The sequence below is a fragment of the Puma concolor genome, chromosome E1, assembly GCF_028749965.1.
Source record: "Puma concolor isolate L17-30 chromosome E1, mPumCon1.1.hap2, whole genome shotgun sequence".
Lineage (NCBI taxonomy): Eukaryota > Metazoa > Chordata > Mammalia > Carnivora > Felidae > Puma > Puma concolor.
In genome coordinates, this window is record NC_141680.1 from 40,018,243 (window position 1) to 40,036,715 (window position 18,473).

The following is an 18,473-nucleotide window of genomic DNA, read 5'->3' on the forward strand; positions in this document are numbered from 1 at the left end:
TTTTTTTTTAATATTCTGGATATAAGACCCGTATCAGATATATGATTTACAAATAATTTCTCCCATTCTTTAGGTTGTTTTTTTCATTTTCTTGATTTGTGAATCTACAATTCTTAATTGGCAAATTTTACTTTCTACACTTTAATGGTTATCCAAGTGCTTTCTGGCTTCTGTTGTTTCTGGTGAAAAAGTCAGCTGTCAATCATATTGCTGTTCCCTTATATATCATGAAGTCTTTTTGTCTTGCTTTCCATATTTTTTCTTTGTATTTGGATTTAAACAGTTCAATAAGAACGTACCCAGGTGTAGACCGCTTTGTGTTAATCCTACTCACTCATATTTTTGTATGCATATATATATGGTTTTCATCAAATTTGGAAAATTTCAGCTATTATTTCTTCAAATATTTTTTTCTCTTTCTCCCACCTCGATCTGAGATTTTACTGTATGTATTGTTGGCACAGCTGATATCTCACAGATTTGAGTTCTGCTCATTTTGTTTCATTCTTTTCTTCAAATTGGATAATTTCTATTGTTCTGTCTTCAAGTTCATGGATTCTCTCTCTCTGTGTGTGACCTCCAATTTGATTTTTTGAGTTCCTCCTTTGGTAACCTTTTCAGTTGTTCTACTTTTCAACTTCAGAATTTCCATTTGATTCTTTTTTTTAAATATAATTTCTATTTCTTTATTGACATTCTCTAAGCCACTGTCATCATATTCCTCTTAAATTATTTAAATCTGATTTCCTTTAGTCATTAAACGTGTTTATATCAGCTGCTTTCAAAGTGGTAATTCATCTTTTAGCTGCATATGATAAAGGATAGTAAGAAATACACTAAAGAGGGAACTGTAGAGCTTGCAAAAAAAAAAAATTAGAAGAAATATAGCGGTCCTAGAACTTGGCACACTGGAAAATAAAACTATTCTTTATCTGTCTCTCAAGCCCTAAGATTCTCAAAATAAGAACTACCCACAGGATAAATATCAGATCAAAGATGTGACTACAAGCTCCTTTTAAAAACCTCAGAAAATTTTATAAAAATATTATTTTTTTTTTTTACCTTGAGAGAGGCTGAGACAGTGCGAGTGGGGGAGGGGCAGAGAGAGAGAGAGACAGAATCCCAAGCAGGGTCCATGCTGCCAGTGCAGAGCCCAATGCAGGGCTCGAACTCACAAAACCATGAGATCATGACCTGAGCTGAAACCAAGACACTTAACCAACTGAGCCACCCACGTGCCCCAAACTTCAGAAAATTTTAAAGCCGTGACTACTTGACTCTCTCAACTAGACAAAAAGTCCTCTAAGAAGCTTAAGGGAATTATGCTACAACAGCCTGACACAACCAAAGTAGAGAAAGGCCTGTCTTAAAAAATGAGTTCTAATGTTGTAGCTTTGGGGGACATAGTAGAACACAAATCAGATTCATAGAAAATCCTAGAAATTAAAATTTTTTTTAATGTTTATTTATTTTTGAAGGAAGGAGACACAGAGCGTGAGAGGAGGAGGAGCAGAGAAAGAGGGAGACACAGAATCTGAAGCAGGCTCCAGGCTTTGAGCTGTCAGCACAGAGCCTGAGGCGGGGCTCGAGCCCACAAACCGTGAGATCATGACCTGAGCTGAAGTTGGGTTCTCAACTGACTGAGCCACCCAGGCAACCCTGAAAATCCTACAAATTTTAAAGGAAGATGTACCAGCTGGATTAAAAGGGACAGAGACTATTCAAAATGAAAAGAGGCCTGTGGGATTCCAATTTTCTATAGGAAGGAAGTATGCTGAGAAAGCTATTCAGCTTCATAAGACATTTCTTATGTAGAAGAAGAGACTTCTTAGAAAGCAGCATTAAGAGTCCAGAATGTGGTACCAAGAACCACAGAGAACAATGGATTAGGGAACCATTCTCATGAAGTTCCCTAGTCACATTTCCCAGTCAAGGCACATTTCCTGCTCTTGGAGTAGATGACCCTGACAATATGTGCCCAGCTAGATTTCAGAACTGATATGAACCAACAACTGCTATGTGCCACGTGCTATGTGTTATCTCCCCCTTTTTAGGGGAATGTCTATTGCCATTATTCTATTCCTGTGACAACAGTGTATACTGTGTATATGGGGCAGATAAATTTTCTTTTTAGTTCCTAGGTCTCTGGATCAAGAGGAACTGCACATGAGGACTGGGAGGGGATATTTTGCACGTGATATACTGGAGCCAGAGGGAGACCATAGTAGAAACTCATAATAACAGCTTTCAATAAATCTTATTTCCTTGTGGCAATGCCCTTTTGCAATGGGATTTTACTGCACCTCCCTTCAAAAGGTACAGTCTGTTTTCCCACTCTCTGTATCTGAGTTGACATGGTGACTTGATCTAACCAAAACAGTGTGGTGGAAGTAACACTGTTACTTCCAAAGCTAAGCCTTAAAAGACACTGAAGCTTTACCTTCTTGAAACATTCATGCCACCATGTAAGGAAACGTCCAGGCTTTCTGAATGATGAGAGACCATGTGGAAAAGAGTACCAGCTGACAGTGATACCCAGGTGTCAGACTGTTAAGAAGCTATCTTAGACGACTCAAGTCCCTGTCAAGTCACTAGATAACTGCAGCTTCATGAATGACTTTTCCAGTGACCAACACAAGTCCTGCCAGGCGTAATTAAATGTTTTAAGCCACTAAGTTTTAGTGGTTGTTAACACCAAAAACGATTAAAAACAGGCTCTATGTTTAAAGCTTATGACTCTTGAACTTGAGTAAAACTTGAGACATACAAGGGTAGTCCAACATGGGTCAAATATTTTGGTTGGAGGAAAATTTCAGTGAGAGAGTAAGAATGAAATTTCAGGGGGCACCTGGGTGGCTCAATCAGTTAAGTGTCCGACTCTTGATCTTGGCTCAGGTCATGATCTCACCATTTGTGAGATCGAGCCCCCACACTGGGCTCTACACTGACATGCAGAACGTGCTTGGGATTCTCTCTCTCCCTCTCTCTCTCCCTCTGTCCCTACCCTGCACACGTGTGCTCTGTCTCTCTCAAAATTAATAAATAAACTTGAAAAAATAAATAGAAAACAAGGGTCTTTCATGTTTAAAATAAAAAAAGAATAAAATTTTAGGATGCCCGGTTGGCTCAGTCAGTAGAGCATGTGACTCTTAATCTCAGGGTCATGAGTTTGAGCCTTATGTTGGGTGTAGAGATTACTTAAAAATAATTAATTAAAATAAAATAATAAAGAGCTCTTCCTCTCCTTAAAATAATTTTCCGGGGCGCCTAGGTGGCTCAGCCGGTTAAGTGTCTGACTTCAGCTCAGGTCATGATCTTGTGATTTGTGACTTTGAGCCCCACATCAGGCTCTGTGCTGATAGCTCAGAGCCTGGAGCCTGCTTCAGATTCTGTGTCTCTCTTTCTCTCTCTCTCCTCTCTCTGCCCCTCCCCCACTCATGCTCTGTCTCTCTCTCTCTCTCTCAAAAATAGATTTTTAAAAATTTAAGAAATACGGGCACCTGGGTGGCTCAGTTGGTTGGGTGTCCAACTGTGGCTCAGGTCATGATCTTGCGGTTCACGAGTTCCAGCCCCAGGTGGGGCTCTGTGCTGATAGCTTGGAGCCTGGAGCCTGCTTCCGATTCTGTGTCTCCCTCTCTTTCTGCCCCTCTCCTGCTCGTACTCTCTCTTTCTTAAAAATAAACATTAAAGATTTTTATTAAAAAATAAAACAAAATAATTTTCATAAAGAAACCAAGAGTTAAAGCTACATAAGCTTTTTACTATTTTTTTCCTATAAGTAATTTTTACTGATTATGACATTCCTTCATTCAACTAACACCAGATGTTTTTCCGATTGGCTGATTTTCTTGCCAGAATCTAAGAGGAAAAACATTTTTGTATGGCTAAATAAACCTAAAACAAAGTAAGTTTGTAATTCCTCTGCCTAACATCTTGTTCCTAGTAGAAATACAATTTCATAAAAAAAAAAAAAAAAAAACAACTATGGCCAATACATTACCATCTCATGAGTAAATTTATCATAAGAAAAGAAATTCCTAGATTAAAAATGCCATGGAAGGGATACACGTAGAAAACAGACACATTACTTAATAGGTCAAACTTTCTGCTTTGGACACCTTTTAACATCTGACTCAACATTCTGAGCTTTCTTTCATCCTGACTTCTGTCCTGTTTACTAACCAAAATCTATATCCACTACCACTGCTCCAGTATTCATTGCTCTCAGTATAAAATAAGTATACACTTTCATTCTGTTTCCTGTTGGTTATTTCTTTCACTTACTCGGTTTTAACTATCCCCAGCAACATTCTAGGGCCCTGAGGACTCCGTGAACTTTTGATGGACTACTGGGTATGACTGGAGCTCATTTTGGGTGCTGCTAAATCCAGGAAATCTTCCATGCCCTACTGAAAACTTCTTTCCAGGTCATGACACGAAAGGAGAGAACGGAAAATTCAAAGTAGCAATATAATTACTTGTGCTTCTCTCTCCTCCTCCTTCACTTCCCTTAGCCCCACCCCATCTATATATACACTAGAGAACTAAGAGTAGATACAGCCAGGCAATAATGGGATTTGACTCAGAATTAGCAAGTATTTAACCTCTAATCTCATATTCCAAAATGTCACAGGGGTTGGTAAATCAAGGGAAAGTAGAGTTTGATTTCCTCATGTACAAATTCTAGTCAATGTGCCAGAAATTGAAAACTGGCAGAAGCTGTGGAATTTTCCAAGACATATGTCAGATAGTAATTTTACAATTCACTGACAAACACACGTTCTAAATCATCTCACTGTTACGGAAATATTTCCAAAGCAATAGTATTTTAACATAGCCACGGTATATATTTGTAGTAAAAGCATTCCCCTGTTTTAGATAACATAGAAACAAATAAAGTACACAGCACCCTAGATATCCTAACTGCATGCCAGAAATTATATTTAAATTTAAAAAGAACCAAGAGAAACAATGTTAAATTAGAACAAAGATTTTTTAAAGAAGAAGTGAAGAAATAACTTTGCGAGAAAGTCATTAAGGGAAAGGGATACCAAGTTAATAGACCAAGGAAATGTATTAGACTTCTTAGGCCATGATATGAGCTAGACAATGGTCCTATTATGAACAAGACAGCTAAACAAAGGATGAATGATATAGCTAGATTATCTGGCTGGTATTAATTAACTGATAAATATCTGAAAAGAGGTCTCTACAATATGCCATACAATTTCACTGAACTTTTTAAATTTTTTATTAAAAATATTTTTTTAATGTTTATTTATTTTTGAGAGAGACAGAGAGAGAGAGAGAGAGAGAGAGTGAGTACAAGCGAGCAGGGGAGGGTCAGAGAGAGAGGAAGACACAGAATCTGAAGCAGGCTCCAGGCTCTGAGCTGTCAGCACAGAGCCTGATGCAGGGCTCAAACTCACAAACTGTGAGATCATGACCTGAGCTGACGTTGGATGCTAAACCAACTGACCCACCCAGGTGCCCCCACTGAATTTTTATATAAAAAATCAACCAAGACAAATGGAGTCTGGAAAAACAGCAAACTCTTCCCTATCCGTACATCCTATAGAATCTTCTAGGAGGTTCTTCTGGTATTTGTCTTTTTCTAAATATGCTTGATTTATCAAATTTAGATGTTATCTACTGACATCCTGCCATGGAATATAAGTATTTAGCTTCAACTTCTACCTCCCCCTCCATATTCACTGTAATTTTATCACAGTCTTTGTTTAAATTTTTTTTTTTTTTCAAACGTTTATTTATTTTTGGGACAGAGAGAGACAGAGCATGAACGGGGGAGGGGCAGAGAGAGAGGGAGACACAGAATCGGAAACAGGCTCCAGGCTCTGAGCCATCAGCCCAGAGCCTGACGCGGGGCTCGAACTCACGGACCGCGAGATCGTGACCTGGCTGAAGTCGGACGCTTAACCGACTGCGCCACCCAGGCGCCCCTCACAGTCTTTGTTTAAATGAAGAGTCAGTGTGACTATGATTATAGAGAGATACTAGTCCAAGTATTGCTAGGCCAAGTAGAACAATAAGACAATGCAATGTACTTCTGTCTACAAATTAACGTCTACCTCATTTGTTTCTACTTTCTCTATATACAGATTTTTAATGTTTATTTATTTTCAGAGAGAGAGAGAACAAACATGAGCAGAGGAGGGGCAGAGAGAGAGCGAGACAGAATCCCAAGCAGATGCCATGCTGTCAGCGCAGAACCCAATGTGGGGCTCGATCCTTCGAACTGTGAGATCATGCGTACCTATACTGAAATCAAGAGTCGAGCTACCCAGGCATCCCTCTATATATTTTTAACTTTTCCTCAAAAGCTCCAACATTTGTCACATGTCTATCAATATTTTCCATAAGCTCAAACACATCAGATACTGTTTTCTCCTGCAGCTGTACCTTCCCAAAACCCTTTGCTCTTTCTTCTTTTTTACTCTGTTGGGGAATTCTTCGGACTGGCTACAAAGTTGTCACCTTGGGCTCTTCCTCAGCTCTTCTCTTTGAATTCTGCTTCTTGAATCTGATTTCTTTTTCATTGCTATGTAATAAGGGCAACTTGTAAACAAAAAAAGCTCATGAGAACTGAAGTTTTGGGTGGCTCAGTTCGTTAAGCGTCCAACTCTTGATTTCAGCTTAGGTCATGATCTCACATTTCAAGAGTTTGAACAGTGTGAAGCCTGCTTGGGATTCTCTCTCCCTTTTCTCTCTGCCCCTCCCCCATGCATGCATGTTCTTGTTCTCTCAAAATAAATAAATAAATGTTAAAGATAAAGAACTGAAATTTTGGAGCCACTTGTATGTCTAAAAATATCTTTATTCTAGACTCACATTTGATTGACAATTTGGCTGGGAATAAAATTCTAGGTAGGAAATCTTTCCCACTGAAGACATGAAGACACAGCTTGATGAATTTCTTTTTTTTTTTTTATTTTTTATTTTTTAACGTTTATTTATTTTTGAGACAGAGAGAGAGCATGAACGGGGGAGGGTCAGAGAGAGAGGGAGACACAGAATCTGAAACAGGCTCTAGGCTCTGAGTGGTCAGCACAGAGCCCAACACGGGGCTTGAACTCACAGACCGCAAGATCATGACCTGAGCCGAAGTCGGACACTTAACCGACTGAGCCACCCAGGCACCCCAGCATTTCTATCTTTCTATATTACTACTGGGATATGTAACGCCATTCTGATTGGTCCTTTGAATGTAACCTCTAGATACTCTTTCCAGAAGCTTTTAGTAAAGTCTCTCTATCCCCAGTTTACTGAAATTTCATAATCAAGTCTCTTGGTCTTTGTCTTTTTACTATTCTTTCAGCTTTTTCAATTTGCAAATCTATGACTTGGAAAATGCTTTGGATATTTTTTGGGTATCATTTCTTACTATTTTCTCTGTCCTCTCATATTTGTATTTCTATTAGTCTAATATTGAACCTCCTGGTCTATCTTTAATTTTAAAAATTAGTTTTCTCCTATTTCCCTCATTTAATCTTTTTGTTCTAATTCCTAGGAAATTGCTTCAATTTTACCTACAATCCTTCCACTATTTTGGGTGGGGGAGATTAGAATACTTTTTATTTTTAAAGGTTATTTTTTGTTGAAAAATTTTCAAAATAACATCCTGTTCTTTTGAAGATGCAACATTCAATCTTAGAGATTAAAACCCTTTTTGCCATCCACCCCAGTTTTCTCCCCTTTGCTCTCTGCCTTGTCTCTTTTATTTGTTTGGCCTCTCATTTTAGAGGCTTTCCTTAACAATCTGGTTATTCTTTGGCTGTACATTCCTATTAATGGCATTAAGAAGCTAAATGGAAGCTCATTGTGATTTCGAAGACCCACCAGTCTGTATGCAGATTTTCATTTAATTCCTTGGCTCCAAACCCCTATCCTCTTCATGCATCTGATGTTCCTGGGTCCAGAACCCTCAGCTTCCATTTTCTTGGAGAAAAAAATCCCCAGTTTCCTAGAGGGGGAAGAAGTAGTTTGCATGATTCAACCACTTCATATAAAACTTTCAAATATTACCTACTTTTTTTTTTTTTTTTTAACATTACCTACTTTTAATCTCAAGCCTCATCCTTGTCTTTTTGGAGACATTTTGTTACCAATGTTGAGTCTCTGGGGAGGTTGTGCTGGGTAAACTCACTTGCTTGTCTCTGCAGAAAACCCGGGGTGTAACTTCTTCCATTTGGCTAAATTACTTAACACTCTTCTATCCATTTTGTATCTTCTAAAAAATAGATAAAATTTCTCAACTATGGTGGTTTCTTCTTCTTCCACTCATTTTTGTCCCTGGGGTCTTATGCCTCTTTTTATTCCTTTATTGTAATTTTAGTACTATTTGAAGAGGAAAAGAAATACATGTACTCAGTCAAACCACCATGTTTGATAAAAATTCTAGTTTTGGATGGCTAGCATAAAATCATTAACCACATTTACTAAACTTGTGGAGACCAAAAACCCCATCAGGATAAATAAGACCTTAGAATTACGATTCAATATGATTTCTAAAGGACAGTGTCAAGAGGAAATTAAATAGGGGTAAGTTAAAAAATCTTGCATTTAGATTAGGCAATTACCAGTTACATAAATACAAAACAGGAAACCTGGCTTCACAAAAAACTTAGTTTCGGTTTATTATGAGTCATTTATGTAACTTACTGTGACAAATTTTAAAAGAAAGACTGTATCTTAGGACATTAACGGGAAGCATAAGGACTATATCAAGCTAGAAAACCACCCTACTCTTTATTTTGAATGGTTATCAATAACTCTAATGTCACATTTGAGAAAGGAAACTAATTATCATTTAGAAGATGGATCCCAGGATACTGAGAGGTTCTAAAACTAAGTCTTAGGGAAAATGGTAAAAATGAGATGAATACTCAAAATCTTGAATGGAAGAACATTTACAGTTGCTATCAAATATCTTGAAGAACTGTCCCTTGGAATCAAGTAGTTCTAGATTATTCCAGATAGCCAACCTAGAAGAATGAAGGCAATTTGTATTAAGACAAACAAAGCTTAAGTAAATTTACAAAGCTATGAGCTCTCCCATTACTGGTCAGCCCGCCTTCCCAATTTCAAGGATGTGTCACAGAGTAGATTCTCTCATTGAGAAGGAGCTTGAACTAGAGGAAATTAAGTTTTGTACCACTAAAAGAACAGTAGAATTAAAGAAACCAATTGATGAGGAAGGTCATTATACAATGATAAAGGAGTCAATTCATTAACAGGATATAACAATTGTAAATTTTTATGCACCTAAATATATAAAGCAAACAGTAACAGAACTAAAGGGAGCAATCAACAGCAATATTCCTACTCTCACCAACAGACAGAACTGCCAGGCAGGGAATCAATAAGGAAACAGAAGATCTGACAACACTATAGACCAAATCGATCTTAGAGACATATACAGAACATTGCATCTAACAGCAGAATACACATTCTTCTCAAGTGCATACAAAACATTATCCAGGACAGAACGTGTTAGAGCACAAAACAAATCTCAACAAATTCAATTAAGAAGGACGTTATATCAAGTGTCTTCCTTGATCACAATTGTATTCTGATGTGTGTTTTCCAACACTATCAAGCAATTCTCCAATCCTAGTAAACACTAACTGGGTATCCTACAAATTTAACTCAATTCTGACACTATCAGGAGATAGCATCAAATCCCACAGGCTAAGGGCTTAGTCCTATAAGACTCCCCACTTCAGATGCCAACTGCGGACCTAGATTGTTACCTGTGCTCCTGACCAACTGGCTATAAATTGGTGGTCCCCATGATCCCCTCTTTAGGCTCAATTAATTTGCTAGAAAGGCTCACAGAACCCAAAGAAACATTAACTTACATTTGCCAGTTTATTATAAAGGACCCAGATGAACAGCCAGATGAAGAGGTATATAGGATGAGGTCCAAAGGGTCCCGAGCACATTAAGAACTGGGGTGTGCAACGCTCTCTAAACCTCATGAGTTTTGAGATTTTTATGGAAGCTTCATTACATGGGCATGATTGATTACATCACTGGCCATCTGTGAGTGATTCAACTCCCAGTCCCTCTCTCCTCCTCATAGGTGGGGCTGGGAGAATAGACGGATGGGATTGAAAGTTCCAACCCTTTAGTCATGATTGGTTTCTTTGGCAACCAGCCTCCATCCTTAAAGGCTTACTAGAGGCTTTCCAAAAGTCACCTTATTAACATAAACTCAGGTGTGGTTGAAATGGGCTTGTTATGAATAACAACATGCCATTTCACCTTTATGGCTCTAAACTGAAGAAAAAAAATCAAATATTATAAAAAAAGATGTTTCCATTGCTCTTATCATTTAGGAAATTCTAAGGGCTTGGGGAGTTGTGAGCCAGGAATTGTGGGCAAAGATCACATCACAACATTTATTCATTATAAATCATAATATAACAAGAATGAAACTACAAATCAGTCACAGCAGGAAAATTGGAAATTTCACAAATGCATGCAAATTAAACAACATACTACTGAACAACCAATGGATCAAAGAAGAGATCAAAAAGGAAGTCAAAAAATATTTTGATACAAACAGAAATGGAAACACAACAAAACAAAAGTATGGAACATAGTAAAAACAGTTCTAAGATGAAAGCTTATAATCATAACTACCTATATTAAGAAAAAAAAAAGGGGTGCCTGGGTGGCTCAGTTGGTTAAACGTCCAACTCTTGGTTTCAGCTCCCACATCGGGCTCTGTGCTGACAGTGTGGAACTTGCTTGGGATTCTCTCTTTCCCTCTCTCTCTGCCCCTCCCCAGCTTGCTCTCTCTCAAAAAAATAAACATCTCAAAAAAAAATCTCAAATAAGCAAGCAAAGATTATACCTGAAGAAACCAGAAAAAGAAAAAACTAAGCCCAAAGTTAGTAGAGGGAAATAATAAAAATTACAGCAGAAATACATGACATAAAACAAACCAATAAGGGTGTCTGGGTGGCTTAGTCAGTTAAGCGTCTGACTCTATTCAGCTCAGGTCATGATCTCAGTTTGTGAGTTCGAGCCCTGTATCGGATTAAGGATTCTGTCTCTCTCTCTGCCCCTCCCCTGCTTGCAAGCAACTTAAAAAAAAAAAAAATAGAAAAGATAAACAAAACTAAGAGCTGGTTCTTTGAAAGGATAAACAAAACTGACAAACCTAGACTAACCAAAGGGAAAAAAGAGGACTCAAATAAATAAAATTATAAACGAAAGAGGAAACATTACAAACGATACCAAAGGAATACAAAGGACCACAAGAGACCACTATGAACAATTATACCCTGACAAACTGGAATACCTAAAAGAAATGGATAAATTCCTAGAAACATGGCAACCTCAACTGTTAATTAAACAAGAAGGCCATTAGACTGAGGTGGCTCTAATGCCTTGGTATGGAAACAAAAACCTCTGTAGCCTCTGTATGCAAACCTGAAGCCAGAGTCAATGCACTGGAATCTGGAAAAAAAAAAAAAATCAAACATAAGAACAATCTCAAATAAGGCAACCATTTAAGAGATAGCCAAATAATTTCTTTAATTTCCTTCTGCATCTTATCTATAAAAACCTTTCCCCTGGTCTATGGGTGGAGCACACCTAAAACATCATCTGGGTTGGCACTGTGCGATTTGAAGCAATGTTTGCTCAAATAAATTATTCAAAATTTTAATGTGCGTCAGTTTATTTTTTTTAACACTTCCATGACTAAATCATGAAAAAGTAGAAAATCTGAACATACTAGTAACTACTAAGGAGACTGAATGAGTATCTAAAAACCTCCACCAAAATAAAAGCCCAAGACCAGATGATTTCCAGGAAGCACTTAAAGAAGAACCAATGCCAATCCTTTTCAAACTCTTCCCAACAAATTGAAGAAGAAAAAAGAATCACCCAAACCATCTCATGAAATCAATACTACCTGGTTATCAAAGCCAGAAAAGAAAACCATAGGCCCATATCCCTGATGAATCTAGATACAAAAATTCTCATCAAAATAATAGCAAACCAAGTTCAATAGCACATTAAAAGAATCATGCACAATGATCAAGTGGGATTTATCCCTGGGATGCAATGATAGTTCAGCACACCATCAGTGAGTGTGAGATACCACACTAATACACCACATTAATTAAAGATAAAAATATCAATCTCATGGGGCGCCTGGGTGGCTCAGTCGGTTGAGCATCCGACTTCGGCTCAGGTCACCATCTCACGGCTCGTGAGTTCAAGCCCTGCATCGGGCTCTGTGCTGACAGCTCGGAGCCTAGAGCCTGCTTCATATTCTGGGTCTCCCTCTCTCGCTCTCTGCTCTCTCCTGCTCATGCTATCTCTCTTTGTCTCTCAAAAATAAATAAAATAAACATTAAAAAAAATTTTTTTTATTTAAATTTTTTTTTTCAACGTTTATTTATTTTTGGGACAGAGAGAGACAGAGCATGAATGGGGGAGGGGCAGAGAGAGAGGGAGACACAGAATTGGAAACAGGCTCCAGGCTCTGAGCCATCAGCCCAGAGCCCGACGCGGGGCTCGAACTCACGGACCGCGAGATCGTGACCTGGCTGAAGTCGGACGCTTAACCGACTGCGCCACCCAGGCGCCCCTAAAAAAATTTTTAAAAATCAATCTCAACAAATACAGAAAAAATACTTGATAAAATTTAACATCCTTTCATTATAAAAACTGTCGACAAATTGGATATAGAAGAAATATACTTCAACATAATAAAGGCCATATATGACAAGCCCAGAGCTAACATCACACTCAACACTGAAATAAAAATAAAAAATAAAATAATAAAATAAAAATAAAATAAAATAAAATAAAAAACATGGGGCGCCTGGGTGGCGCAGTCGGTTAAGCGTCCAACTTCAGCCAGGTCACGATCTCGCGGTCCGTGAGTTCGAGCCCCGCGTCGGGCTCTGGGCTGATGGCTCGGAGCCTGGAGCCTGTTTCCGATTCTGTGTCTCCCTCTCTCTCTGCCCCTCCCCTGTTCATGCTCTGTCTCTCTCTGTCCCAAAAATAAATAAAAAAAAAAAAAACGTTGAAAAAAAAAATTTAAAATAAAAAACAAGGGGTGCCTGGGTGACTGTCAGTTAAGCGTCTGACTTTGGCTCAGGTTATCACCTCACAGTTTGTGGGTTCAAGTCCCACATCTGTTGTCAGCACAGAGCCTGCTTCGGATTCTCTATCCCCCTCCCCGCCATTTGTTCTCTCTTGAAATAATACATAAAACTTTAAAAAATAATAAAATAAAAAACAAGACAAGGGTGACCATTCTCATCACTCCTATTCAGCACAGTATTAGAAGTCCTAACCAGAGCAATTAAGCAAGAAAAAGAAAAAGCATACAAATCAGAAGGAAGAAGTAAGTGTCTGCTTGCAGATGACATGATCCTATATATAGAAAATCTTAAAAATTCCACCAAAAAACTATTAGAACTAAATAAATAAATTCACTGAAGTTGCAGGTTACAAAATCAATATACAAAATCAACTGCATTTTTTAAATAAGTTCAGTTATTTGAAGAGAGAGAGAGCACACATGAGGGTGAGTAGGGGAGGGGCAGAAAGAGAGGGAGAGACTTGGGGCTGGATCTCACAAACCATGAGATCATGACCCGAGCCAAAACCAAGAGTTGAATGCTTAACTGACTGAGCCACCCAGGTTCCTCAATTGCATTTCTATACACTAACAACAAACTACCTGAAAAATAAAGAAAACAACCCCATTTACAACATCAAAAATGATATTTAGCAACAAATTTAATCAAGGAGGTAAAAGATCTATCTGTACACTAAAAACTATAAGACATTGATGAAAAAAACTGAAGCCACAGATAGAAGATGTCCCCTGTTCATGTACTGTAAGAATTAATCATATTAAAATGTCCATACTACCCAAAGTGTTCTAGAGATTCAGTGCAATCCCTGTCAAAATTGCAATGGCATTCCCTCACAGAACTAGAAAAAAATAATCCTAAAATTCATATGGGACTATAAAAGACCCCAAACAGCCAAAGCATTCTTGAGAAAGAACAAAGCTGGAGTCATCACACTTCCTGATTTGAAACTGCATTACAAAGTTACAGTAATCAAAACAGCATGCTATTGACATAAAAACAGACACATACACCAACAGAACAGATCAAGACCCCAGAAATAAACCCACGCATATATGGTCAACTAATATTTGAAAAGGGACCCAAAAATACTTGGGGAAAAGATAGTCTCTTCAATAAATGGTGCTGGGAAAACTGGATGTTCATATGCAAAAGAATGAAGCTGGACATGTATCTTACACCCGTAAGAAAAATTAACTCAAAATGGACTAAAGACTGAAATAAACCTAACACCCAAAACTGTGAAACTCCTAGAAGAAAATATAGTGAAAATACTCCTTGACATTGGATCTTGGCAATGATTTTTTTGATATGACACCAGAAGTACAAGCAAGGAAGGTAAAAATTAACAAGTGGGACTACATTAAACTAAAAAGCTTCCAAGGGCATCTGACTAGTTCAGTCGGTAGATCATGTGACTCTTGATCTCAGGGTCATGAGTTCAAGTCCTACCTTGGGCTGGCATAGAGCTTACTTAATAAAAAAAATTTTTTTAATAAAAAATAGCTTCTATATGGCAAAGGAAATGATCAGCAAAATGAAAAAGCAAACTACAGAATGGGAAAAATTTCTGCAAACCATCTATCTGATAAAAGGGCTAATATCCCAAATATATACTCATACAACAACAGCCAAAAGCCAAATAACCCAATTAAAAAATGGGCAATGGACCCGAATAGACATTTTTCCAAAGAAGATATATAAATGGCCAGCAGGTACATTAAAAGGTGTTCAACATCACTAATGATCAAGAAAATGCAAATCAAAACCACAATGAGATATCTCTCATACTTGTTTCAATGGCTATTATTAAAAAGACATGAGACAGTAAGTGCTGGTGAGAGTGTGGAAAAAAGGAAATCCTTGTGTACTCTTGGTGGAAATGTAAACTGGTACAGCCACTACGGAAAACAGTATGGAGGTTCCTTGAAAACTTGAAAATAAAACTACCCTATAATCTTTAATCCTACTTCCGGGTGTGTGTGAGTGCACACACATGCACACACACACAGGAATTATTATTCAGCCATAAAAAGGAAATCCTGCCTTTTTAACAACATGGATGAGCATGCTAAGTAAAATGAGTCAGAGAAAGATAAATACTGTATAATCTACTTATATGTGGTGGTTGCCAGGGTCTTGAAGGGTGGGGGAAATTGGTAAAGGTGATCAAGGGTTACAAATTTCCTTACAAGATGAGTAAGTTCTGTAAATCTAATGTATAGCATGTTATATAGTTAACATTACTGTACTGTATACTTGAAAGTCGTTAAGAGAGTAGATCTTAAATGTTTTCACCACACACAAAAATTAACTCTGTGAGGTGATGGATGTGTTAACTAACCTTATTGTTGTAATCATTCTGCAAAATATACATATACCAAATCATCACACTGTATGCCTGAAACTTACACATTTACATGTCAACTTTATCTCAATAAAGCTGGAAATTAAAAAAAAAAGAAACAAAAAGAGAACCAACAGAAATAAAGAAATGTAATTTACCTAAGGATTACAGAATGTACTAAAATATAGGTTTATATTTATGGTTATTTTTCCTAAGCATAAATGAAGAATCAAAATTAAAATCAATGACAGGCCAGTATCATTACTATATGTATGATCAAAGTAGGACTTAACCTAGATCATAAGCTTGATGACTCTGTTCTTTGGCAGTATACTTGATCCTATCTCCCCAAACCAGTGGTGATTCCAAGGCAAAATGAAGAAAGTGAGGATGAGATTTTCCACAAATCTACGTGCATTCCATTGTTAAATGTTGGGATATCCTTCATATTTTTTAAAGACATTGCTTTTTTTTTAACATTTTATTTTTGAGAGAGATAGAGTGCAAGCAGGGGAGGGGAAGAGAAAGAGGAAGACACAGAATCCAAAGCAGGCTCCAGGCTCTGAGATGTCAGCACGGAGCCCGATGCAGGGCTCAAACTCACAAACAATGAGATCATGACCTGAGCCTAAGTCGGACGCTTAACTGACTGAGCCACCCAGGCACCCCTTAAGAAATTTCTTTTTAAGTTTATTTATTTATTTTGAGAGAGACAGAGATAGCACAAGTGGGGGAGGGGGGGGAGAGAGAGAGGGACAGAGGCACAGAGGGAGAGAGGGAGAGGGAGAGAGAGAGAGGGGAGAGAGAGAGAGGGGAGAGAGAGAGAGGGGAGAGAGAGAGAGAGAGAGAGAGAGAGAGAGAGAGAGAGGGAGAGAATCCCAGCAGGCTCCACTCAGTCAGTGTGGACCACCCAAGCGCCCCTCTATGGAACAGTTCTAGGAATAGTTTGGTCGTGAATGACTTTATGAGGTTGCTTGACATCAACCACAAAGAACAAAAACATGCTTATAGATTTTTTTTTTTTAATCAACACTGATAGGCATGAGCCTGTTGATAACGTAAGCAAAATTATTAAATTCAGCTATCTTTTCTTTGGGGCCATTCTTTTAATAGGAGGAAGATTCTCTAACCCTTTACCTATTTCACAGAATTCTGGAACTAGGTGAGGGAAAGAGATTGGGAACTTCCAATATTCAATGTGGCAGATTAGTCCGATCCTCCTCTGGGTTTGGGGTCCTAGGTCCTGAACTTCTCAAATTCAATTCCTTCAAAGAACAATCTCCTGACTTCTGCAAGGCAAAGAAGTAGTCTAATTTGCCTTGCCTAGTTTCCCAACTGCTCAGGGAGAAGGGGATAAGCACTGGGAGGAGGGAAGGGAGTGGAGAGGGATCAATTTCTCATTACAGACTTTCAGACAACCCCCCTGTTCTCAGCCTCCATCTGTGGTATACGGTACTTCCATGCTCTGAGTTTTTGAGGCAGGTGTTCTGCAGACAAATCATGATCTGCCTCTTGCCACTATTCTCCTCTGTAGATACTTGGGTTTGACCTTCCTCTCCTCTGCTAGGTCACTATCTCTTTTCTGCTTTTTCTCTTTCCATACAAGTAGGATTACAGATGTCTCAGAGTTTAAAACGTAGAGTTTATGTTCCTGTTTTTAATGTGATTTTGAAAAGAGCCTGGAAATAATTTTACTTTGCTGTCTTAAAACCAGAAAGAGGTGGGGCGCCTGGGTGGCTCAGTGGGTTAAGCGTCTGACTTCAGCTCAGGTCACGATCTCGCGGTCCGTGAGTTCGAGCCCCGCGTCAGGCTCTGGGCTGATGGCTCAGAGCCTGGAGCCTGCTTCCGATTCTGTGTCTCCCTCTCTCTCTGCCCCTCCCCCGTTCATGCTCTGTCTCTCTCTGTCTCAAAAATAAATAAAAACATTAAAAAAAAATTAAAAAAACCAGAAAGAGGTGATTTTTATAATCTTCCAAGTCAAGTAACCTTGAAAATGAGCCAACTACTGTTCAAGTGCTAAATGTTTATGTTTGATAATTAACTCCCAAAGGATAACACAATTGAAATCAAGAATTCAAATGCTCGGTTAAATTAGACTACTACTTGTTTTCAAACAGAGCCTGTATTTTCTCATCTCTGTGGTTTTTTATCTTCAACCTAGAAATCTATCCATTTTTAATGCTCTGCTCTATTCACATCCTTCATGAAACCTTCTCTGATCGTCTCTGTTCCATAGAAATTTCTCTTTCCTACTTCAGGTTTTCATGAGGAAGAACTTTTTTTTTTTTTTAACATTTATTTATTTTTGAGACAGAGCATGAACGGGGGAGGGTCAGAGAGAGGGAGACACAGAATCTGAAGCAGGCTCCAGGCTCTGAGCTGTCAGCACAGAGCCCGACATGGGGCTCGAACTCACGGAGCGTGAGATCATGACCTGAGCCAAAGTCAGCCGCTTAACCGACTGAGCCACCCAGGCGCCGCCGAGGAAGAACTTTTTTAAATGCACTCCTGGCTTCTCTATACTTCTTTACTGATAGAGATGGAGTAATTTATCTGAATCTACCTCACTAGTTAATCTTAGAAGAATGGAGAGTAAACTTGGTTCTTCATCTCTGTGCTTCTACTTTTTTAAGGTCTGGAGTAAACATTCTCAACTGCTTTAGGGTCAGACTCTGTGTAGGAAGGCTCAATCCAGTACAGCACTACTTAGAACCCAAGAGGGCCTACTTAAAGAACTTAAGTTAAAAGGCAAAATCTGAGGGGAGCCAGGTGGCTCAGTCAGTGAGCGTCCTACTCTTGATTTTGGCCCAAGTCATCATCTCACAGTTTGTGGGTTCGAGCCCCCACATCGGGCTCTGTGCTGACAGTGTGGAGCCTGCTTGGGATATTCTCTCCCCCCCACCCCACGCTCGCTCTCTCTTGCTCTCTTTCTCAAAATAAATAAACCTAAAAAAATAAAAGGAAAATTTGATTCACAC

The 18,473-nt window shown here is 38.5% G+C and overlaps 1 protein-coding gene across 3 annotated transcripts in view; it reads right to left on the reverse strand.

Moving 5' to 3' along the window:
* Nucleotides 1–18,473, reverse strand: part of FBXL20 (F-box and leucine rich repeat protein 20) — a 103,918-nt gene that overhangs the window by 60,342 nt on the left and 25,103 nt on the right. The window contains exon 2 of one of the 3 annotated variants that reach the window (XM_086687192.1): nucleotides 7,858–7,981. The exons of the other annotated variants lie outside the window; for them this stretch is intronic. The gene's annotated coding sequence lies outside the window, so the exon portion shown is untranslated. The remainder of the gene's footprint in view (nucleotides 1–7,857; nucleotides 7,982–18,473) is intronic. 3 annotated transcript variants of the gene reach the window in all.